Source organism: Trifolium pratense, linkage group LG1 (assembly GCF_020283565.1).
Source record: "Trifolium pratense cultivar HEN17-A07 linkage group LG1, ARS_RC_1.1, whole genome shotgun sequence".
In the NCBI taxonomy this organism is placed as follows: Eukaryota; Viridiplantae; Streptophyta; class Magnoliopsida; order Fabales; family Fabaceae; genus Trifolium; species Trifolium pratense.
Window position 1 is genome coordinate 24,278,007 of NC_060059.1, and position 10,000 is coordinate 24,288,006.

Consider the following 10,000-nt stretch of genomic DNA (forward strand, 5'->3'; position numbering starts at 1 on the left):
TTGTGTGCTTGAGCATTGTTGAGAAGTCTCTTGCTTGTGTGCTTGAGCAGGTGTAATCTTGTGTGATTATAGTGAAATCCCTTGGAAGTGCAAGGGGACTGGACTACTCTCGTTTTGTGAGAGGAACCAGTATAAATTGCTTGTGTGATCTCTCTCTATCTTGTTATTTATTGTGTTATTTTTCCGCTGCTAACGTAGTTGAGTTAAGAACTTGAAAAAGTTTTAACTTAGCTAAAACACAATTCAACCCCCCCCTTCTTGTGTTTTCACACCTTCAATTGGCATCAGAGCACCTGGTCTGTTACTTTCACTTAACAGTGAGACAGTAAAGATCTTGTGAGAACACTATGTCTGGAGGAGATGATAGTAGTACTAGAACTACTGGTGAAGGTGAGGCCAGTGGTGCTGGTGGTGGTCCTAGAAATGCTTTTGGTTTTGACTACTTAAGTAATGAATCACATGAACATAGTGGCAACAGAAAAGCCCCTATATTCAATGGTGATGCTTCATTATTTGAATGGTGGAAAGAGAGACTGTATAGCAATATTACTGCTATTGATCATGAGTTGTGGGATTTGGTTGAGTTGGGAGTAACTTTTGAAAACTTAAATGAACATGGAAGGTTGTCCATTGAGCATAGAAAGTTACTCACACCAGCTAACCTAAAAATCTACACTAAGCATCATAGAGTAAAGGACATTGTTGTTGGCGCTATTAGACATGAGGATTATGTCAGAATAGAAAACAAGTCTACTGCTAAATCTATCTTTGATTCCATGTGTGCTACCTATGATGGTAATGAAAAGGTTCAAGAGGCTAAAGCTAGTCTTTTGATAAGACAATATGAACTTTTCACTATGCAACAAGATGAAAACATTGAGACTATGTTTACAAGGTTTCAAATCCTTGTATCTGGTCTTAAAGCTCTTAAGAGAAGTTATTCAACCTATGACCATGTTCAGAAGATTCTGAGAAGTCTTCCTATTGCTTGGAGACCTAAGGTCACTGCAATAGAGGAAGCTCAAAATCTCAAGACTCTGAGTCTTGAAGCTCTGATAAGCAATCTCAGAAGCCATGAGATGGTTCTGGATGCTGACTCAGAAACTAAGAAGAAGTCTAAGTCAGTGGCTTTACAGTCAACTAAGACTACTTCTAAGGCTCTTAAGACTCAGCTTCTTGATATTGAAGAAGAATCTTCTGCTGATGGTCAAGAGGATGAGATGAATGAGGATGAGTTTGCTTTATTCACCAAGTTTCAGCAATGGAACAGATTTAACAAAAGAAACTTCAGAGGAAACAGCTCCAGAAATTTTGTCAGCAAAAAGGATGATCAGAAGAACTGCTTCAACTGTAAGAAGCCAGGACACTTTATTGCTGATTGTCCAGAAATGTCTGCTAAAGACAAAAGCAAACGATACAGCTCAAAGAAGCAACAATTCAAAAGCAAATTGAGAAAGAGTCTGATGGCTACTTTTGAAGAGCTATCATCTGAGGAAGAAGTTGAGGAAGAAGAAGAAGCAAATCTAGCCCTGATGGCTTCAACTGACTCAGATGTAGACTCAGACGATGAATCAGAATCAGATTCAGAAGTAACTGATGAGGTATTTTCTGACTGTTCTAAATCTCAACTTATAACTGCACTTAACAAGGTCATTGAGAAACATCTCAGAGTGTTAAGTAAACAAAAAGTTTTACAAGAAAACCTTAACACTCTGACTGAACAAGCAGAACATTTTCAAGGTCTATATCAAGAAACTCTGAATAGAGTAAATGATCTTGAAAAGGGTTGTGCTGTGTGTCACAAACCTACTGATGAGCAAGAAATGGCTCTTCAACAGTTTGTGCATCTCAACCTTGGTAAGAGCAAAGCTGCTAATCTTGTTTATAATGTCATGAGACATAGAGGAGAGGGAGTTGGCTATGAATATGGTAGAACATATTCAAAGCTAAAGACCTATCCCAAAAAGGTTGGAAAATCTTGGGTTTACTATGTTGTACCTCAGAGTGAAGAAGGAAAGAAATTTGGTACTCTGGAAGATGAGGACAATAATCTGAGAGATTTGGGAAATAACAACTCAGAAGAACCAAGTTCCTCAGGATCTGGGAAGAAAAGCTCAGAAGATAAAAGCTATTCAGAACTTGACAGTATTAGTTCAGATGTTCTGAAAGTTTCAAAATCTGAGGCTTCAACTTCTGGAACCAGAGGAATTCTAGTTCATGAGAAAAGTCAACCTAAAAGCTCAGTAGTTTTTAAAAGAAAGTCAAACCTCAAACCTCAGAGGCAACATAGGACTAAGGTTATTTATGATTCTAGAGTCAGTAAATATAACCAGTCAAATCAATGGACTGGTGATAAATACAAACTCTGGAAGCACAAACAATCCAAGTCCTGGAATAATAACAGAACTCAAACTAAGAACCATTTTCAAAAGAGTTATTATTCCAAACCAAAATCTTTCTCTCACACTCAACAACACAGTAAACATTTGTGGACTAACAAGCGTGGACCCAGAAGATGGGTACCAAAAGCTGAAATTATGTATCATTCAGATTTACCAACTAGGAAAGGATATGTCCTACCTAGAGTATGGAAACAAGTCCTATGCAAAGGAAGAAGGGCTTATGTCCTTGACCAATGGCTGACAAGTTCTCAAGTTAACAATCAGAACTTGATAAATGAAGAGGAAGAATATTGGGATGACTTTATCATTAACTGTGATAAAGAGTTCCACCGTAGTGATTAAAGTTGTTTCTCATACAGCCTATCACTCAAAGAAGTATCATGAATCATTCATGGTATCTGGATAGTGGGTGTTCAAGGCACATGACTGGTGACAAGCAACTGTTTTCCAAGCTAACCATGAAAGAAGGAGGTTCTGTTGGCTTTGGAGGTAATCAGAAAGGAAAGATAATAGGTACAGGTACAGTAGGTAATTCCTCCCTATCTATTAATGATGTTTGGTTAGTTGATGGACTTAAACATAATCTATTGAGCATAAGTCAATTTTGCGACAATGGTTATGTAGTCATTTTTAATAAGGAATCATGTACTGTAACTAAACAATCTGATAATTCCGTTATCTTCAAAGGTCTGAGAAAGAACAATGTTTATAAAATTAATCTTTCTGACTTGAATGAACAAAAAGTGATGTGTCTTTTGACCTTGAGTGAAGAAAAATGGATCTGGCATAAGAGGTTGGGCCATGCTAACTGGAGGTTAATCTCCAAGCTTAGCAAGCTTGACCTTGTCAGAGGTTTACCTAAAATCAAATATCACTCAAACACACTTTGTGGTTCATGTCAAAAAGGAAAGATTACAAAATCATCTTTTAAACCTAAGAACATTGTCTCTACCTCAAGACCATTGGAACTTCTTCACATTGATCTCTTTGGGCCAGTTCAAACTGCCTCTATCAATGGAAAGAAGTATGGATTAGTAATTGTTGATGATTACAGTAGATGGACTTGGGTAAAATTCCTAAGAACAAAAGATGAAGCTTATGATGAGTTTAGCATCTTCTGCAAACAAATTCAAAATGAAAAAGGCTACACTATTTTAAAAGTTAGAAGTGATCATGGTGGAGAATTTGAAAATGAACCTTTTGAAAACTTTTGTGAAAAATATGGCATTCTGCATGAATTCTCTTCTCCTAGAACTCCTCAACAAAATGGGGTTGTAGAAAGGAAGAATAGAACTCTGCAAGAAATGGCCAGAACCATGATGCATGAAACAAATGTAGCAAAGTTTTTATGGGCAGAAGCTGTAAACACAGCATGTTATGTTCAAAATAGAATCTATATCAGATCTAAGTTGAACAAGACTGCTTATGAATTGTTCAAAGGAAGAAAACCTGATATTTCTTATTTTCATCAGTTTGGATGTACATGTTATATCTTAAACAACAAAGTCCATCTAAAGAAATTTGATGCTAGAGGTTATAAGGGTATCTTTATAGGATACTCTGAACGCTCAAAAGCATACAGACTGTATATTTCTGAAACACATACTGTGGAAGAAACTATGCATGTCAAATTTGATGACAAAGAGCCTGACCAAGTGTCAGAGCTTGTGGAAGGTTTGTCTAGATTTCAGGTATCAGAGGATCAATATTCAGATATTCCAAACTACTCAGAACATCCATTCTCTGAAGTACCTCTGAACACAATAGTTCCTACAGACTCTGAACAACCAAGAACTGAAGCATCTGCTGAACCTGATGTTGATGAGTCTGAAGATGATGAGCCCCCAAGAAATACATTCAAATACAAGTCATCACATCCAGAGGAACTGATCTTAGGCAACAAGGATAGTCCAAGAAAGACAAGATCTCAGCTAAGAAATGAGGAATCATTAGTGGGTCTTATCTCAATGATGGAACCTTCAAAGATTGATGAAGCTCTGAAGGATGATGCTTGGATTGTAGCAATGCAAGAAGAGCTGAATCAATTCCAAAGGAATGATGTATGGACTCTAGTGCCCAAACCTTCACACAAGAACATTATTGGAACAAAATGGGTATTCAGAAACAAGCTGAATGAACAAGGTGAAGTGGTAAGGAACAAGGCTAGATTGGTTGCACAAGGTTATAGTCAACAAGAGGGGATTGACTATACTGAAACCTTTGCACCAGTTGCTAGACTTGAAGCAATCAGGTTACTTCTATCTTATGCTGTTAATCATGGAATAACCTTATATCAGATGGATGTTAAAAGTGCCTTCTTAAATGGTTTTATTTCTGAAGAAGTGTATGTTAAGCAACCTCCTGGTTTTGAAGATATCTCAAACCCAGAACATGTTTTCAAACTGAAGAAATCACTGTATGGTCTGAAACAAGCTCCCAGAGCTTGGTATGATAGACTCAGTAATTTCCTTCTTGAAAAGGGTTTTGAGAAAGGAAAGGTTGATTGCACACTCTTTAGAAAAACAACCAAAGAAGACATTTTAATTATTCAAATTTATGTTGATGATATTATTTTTGGTTCAACTAATGCTGCTTTGTGCAAGAATTTTTCTAAGATAATGCAGGATGAATTTGAAATGAGCATGATGGGAGAGTTGAAGTTCTTTCTTGGAATTCAAATCAATCAGAAGAAGGAAGGAACTTATGTTCATCAATCAAAATACACTAAAGAACTTCTGAAGAAATTCTATCTAGATGACTGCAAGATAATGAATACTCCTATGCATCCAACTACCAACATGGGCAAGTCAGATGATGAAGGAAAGGTAGATCAAAAGGTCTACAGAGGTATGATTGGTTCCTTACTCTATCTGACAGCCTCTAGACCAGATATTCTATTCAGTGTTTGCTTATGTGCAAGATTCCAGTCAGATCCCAGAGAATCTCATCTTACTGCTGTAAAGAGAATCTTTAGGTATCTGAAAGGAACAACTAATCTTGGACTTCTTTATAAGAAATCCAATGATTATGTGCTAAATGGATTCTGTGATGCTGACTATGCTGGAGATAAAATTGAAAGAAAATCCACAAGTGGCAATTGTCAATTTGTTGGTAAAAACCTTATCTCCTGGGCTAGTAAGAGACAAACTACTATAACTTTGTCTACAGCAGAAGCAGAATACATTTCAGCAGCTAAGTGTTGCACACAACTACTCTGGCTAAAATATCAGTTAGAAGATTATCAGGTAAGCAGTAACAATATTCCTTTATATTGTGATAATACTGCAGCCATTCATTTATCTAAAAATCCTATCCTACACTCTAGAGCCAAACATATTGAAATTAAACACCATTTTATCAGAGATTATGTTCAGAGAGGCATTATAGATATTAAGTTTGTTGATACTGAAAATCAATGGGCTGATATATTTACTAAAGCTTTATCTGTTGAAAGATTTGATTTTATAAAGAAACATCTGAACATGTTTTCAATCTCTGAATGAAAAATATTTTGTTGGCAATTAAAGTGTAAGAGGTTATGTATATCAGAACTTATGATTCAGAACATCTGAAACACAAGCTCTGAAGTACTTAACTCTGATAGAGAATTTTAAATAACTCAGAGGCTCTGAACTATTTAAGTGGGAAACGTTTAGTATTCACTGCTGAACAGTTGTCCATTAAAATAACAGTTACCGAGTAAATTTCTGCACGTGGTCTACGTGTGTCAGGTAGTGGGTGGTTAATGATGATTTTTGGTATTCAACTTTCTGTCAATTAGCGTAACTTCCCAAATTTGATATTTTCGTGTTAACTGTGTGCATTTAAATAAAACTTATACAATACACTTGCACACTATTCACTTTCACAACCTACACTTTCATATTCTCTCTAAACCACCAACAAATTTTCTTTCTCTCTCGTTAGTCTTTCCAAACCTTACCCTAATCTCCAACAATGGCTGGTACTTCATCTTCTTCATCAAAAAGGATTCCTCCGTTTATTTTCAAGAACCTTCAGATTGTTGGGAACGAGATGGAATTCCCAGAGTCTGAACTCACATTTCTGTCAGAAAAGATAGTTGATTTCGACGGTTTGAAAGCTAATGGTTTCGACGTTAAGCCGTACTTTATCACTCAAGGTTGGGATAAGTACTTCGACATGCTTAACGGTCCTATCTACCCAGATTTGTTGAAGAAATTCTGGATGAAAGCAAAGGTGTTTGATAAGCATGAAGCTAAGAAGGAAGAGCTTGCTGCAATAGAAAGAGATCCTAGTCTGAAAGGTAAAACTAGGAAGGAAATGGGTTTGCTGGATTATACAGGTGTACAGATTAGGTCAAATATCTGTGGGATGAACATGGCACTCTCGCCTATCCATTTCAATGCTCTTCTTGGTCTACCTAACTCTGGGATAGAGTTAGATGTGTTTGAAAAGGATACAAGATTCAGAGATGATCTTCTGCATCTCATATGCACAGACTTCTCCTTAAAAGGGAAAGTAAAGGGTTTGACTGATGAATGTCGAGTTCTTTTCAAGATCATCATAGCAGCTATCAGTCCAAGGGTTGGTGGGACTGATACAATCTCCTGGACGCATCGTCATCTGCTGTATTTCCTTCTGACAGGAAAGAAGGTAAATCTGGGAGATTACTTCTTTGAAAGGATTTGTGAAGCCATTTTTGCAAGTAAATCTCAGAGGAAAACTACTATAGTTTATCCTAGGTTGTTGTCAGACCTTCTGCATCAAGGTCATGTTGTTCAGAACCTAAAGAAATTTCACCCAGAGCTTGTGGAGAAGAAGTTCACTCCTGAAATTCTTCATGCTAGTTTCCTTACTAAGATGCGCCTTATTGCATCTAAGCCTGTTGCACCTCCACAAGAGCTATCTGTTAGACCTGAAGATCGTATGTATGTAGAAGGCTACCCAGTTATATCTGAAGCTGATGCTGAGCATGTGATTCAGGACTACTTAGAAGTGCTCAGAAAAGAAGGTTTGGTTGTTGATAGAAGTATGGTTCCTCCAGCTCCTGTAAACATGTATAAGCCTAAGAGGAAACCAAAGAGGAAAGCTGATTCTCAGGATGAGCAAGTTAAGCCAGATCTTCTTGCTCAGAAGAAGGTTAAGGTTGAGCAATCTATGGCTGAGCAAAGAACTAAGAGGAAGCATGAAGAAACTTCAAACAAGGCTGCTGAAGGAGCTTCTAAAAAGCCTATTGTTATTGAGGAAGACAGTTCATCTGAAGAATCTGAGTCTGAAGATGAGACTGAGTCTGATGAAGAGACTATTGCTGAAAGCCTTCGTAGAAGACCTGCTCCTATTTCTAAAGATAAAGGTAAGTCTTCTAAGTATGTTTTTAATGAAAATGAGATTGGAATAGGTTACACCAAACCTCTCAGAACTATTTTACCAACCTCTGATATTCCAACCTCTGATAACCCCCTATCTGAACTTGAAAAACATCTGAGCCCTGACCCTCTAAACAATCATCCTCCTTCGCATGAAACTCAACACAAATCTACATCACCTCAAGTGCTGACAACTTCTGACATTTCATCATCTGAACCAACCCCTGAACCACATCCTAACCCAAGTGCTGAACATGCTTCTCCTGAGCGTATTCACACTTGTGCTCCCAAGCCCTCAGATCCTGAAACACCTACTCTCTCTACCATTCCCAATCCTTCACCCTCATCATCCAACACCTTTAGTAATCTATCCACTCAATTTCATGAAGACTTGCTTAGATTATCTACAATAAAGGACAGGTTCTTAGTTTGTCCTTCTGATGTGGACCTCGAAGTATCACGCATTAAGGCAAGGATTTGCAATGCTTTGGATGTTGCTGCTGCAAAGGTTAAGGCTGTTATTGGTAAGCGGGATCTGGATGGTATAAGCTTCATGAGGAACAGTTTGGCTAGGGCTGAGTTGAAAAGGTTAACGCCGTTCAATCATGAAGAGCATGAGCGTGCTAAGCTTGCTGCTATAGCTGGTGCTGTGAGGCGTCTGTCTGCATTCAAGGATTGCTGGGTTGATTCTACTCTTTTGCAAAGTCTTGAGGATCAACGGATTGAGTATGAACGACTTGCTGAAGCTGCTGCCAGGCTTGCTGAAGAAACTTCTGAGTTAAACCAAGAGGATGCTACAGATGATGTGCTTGCTTCTCAGGATCAAGAGGATGTGCTGATGATAGACTATCCAGAGGAAGGTGAACCCTCTGATAAAGGCAAGGCACCTGTGGTTGAAGAACCAGAACCTGTGATTGAAGATCAAGCTCCTGTTATGGCGGATCAGTTGCAAATATTTCAAGAAGCCCTGAGGGAACAGCAAGAAGGTTTAGAGCGTCAAAGAGCTGCTCAAGAGACATTGGAAACCAAGGTGGATGGTTTAGTTTCCAATGTGGGATCTTTGAATGATAAATTCGACCAACTCTTAGCTTTTCTTAAGAAACCCTAGGATTCTCTGCACATGTTTTATGCTTTCTTTTTATTCTCTGTTTTATCCTCTGAACAATTTTTCTTATTATGTGGTTTATTATATGTTTTGTTTGTTTTGCTTGTGATTCTTTTCTTTGTTAAATTAGAACATAAGAACACAAGATGCTTTCTAAAATCAAAATTTTTTATTAATGATCTGATAATGTTGAGTACATTGGTAAAAAGAAAAAGAAAAAGACAACCTAATCCTAATCAGATGGATAAAACTCAGAAGAAATCTCTGATTTCTCCTCAGCATCCTCTGATGATATTTCAATGGGATCTGGGTTTTGCTCTTGTTCTTCTTCTTCTTGTTCCTCTTCTGGAACATAGCCAGCCAAGAACTCAACATAGTCAGCATCATCTTCATTCTCTTCAGCTTCTGAGTCTGATGAGATGATTATTATCTCAACATCTTGTGGTTTCTTGTTGTCTTTTTTATCCTTCTCTTCGTCTTCGCGTTTCTCTTCGTTCTTCTTTCTCTTAAACTCTGCGATGCGTAAACTAAATCTTTTCATTATTCCTACTTTCTCTTGCTTCACTTGTTTACTCGTGTTTTTACGTGAAGAAGACATGTTAACTCGTTCACTTTTTATACACCTTTGAGCGCGTTGGTTTTCATTTTTGAAATTAATTCACCTTTGTAACAACCACTCTTTTTCTTTGACTGTCTTGGTTATATAACTTTGTTTTACTTTTTGATAATGACAAAAGGGGGAGTAGTTACGCATTAATTGATATGTTCCAAAACTGAAACCACGCCTTTTATCTCGCTTTTATCTGTTATGTTAAAAGTTGTTACGTTTAAATTGTTTTACGTATTTCAAGGTGGAGACTAAGTTAGTTGAAACTAAAATAAATTTCATAAGTAAGGATAAGTTAAGAGTGCAATTTTAACTTAGCCTTATGAGACTTAGGGGGAGAGCTTGCAAACCTCTCACTCTGAAGAAAGATATGAAACTTATTTTATTTCAAAATTATCTTAATCTTATACTAAATTAAAATATCATGGATAAAACATAAAGTTCAGACTTTATGAAGTATCAATCTTAGGGGGAGCTTGCAAACCTCATAAACCTAAGAGAAACATGATAAGTTAATTTAACAACAATTGTCAATTAA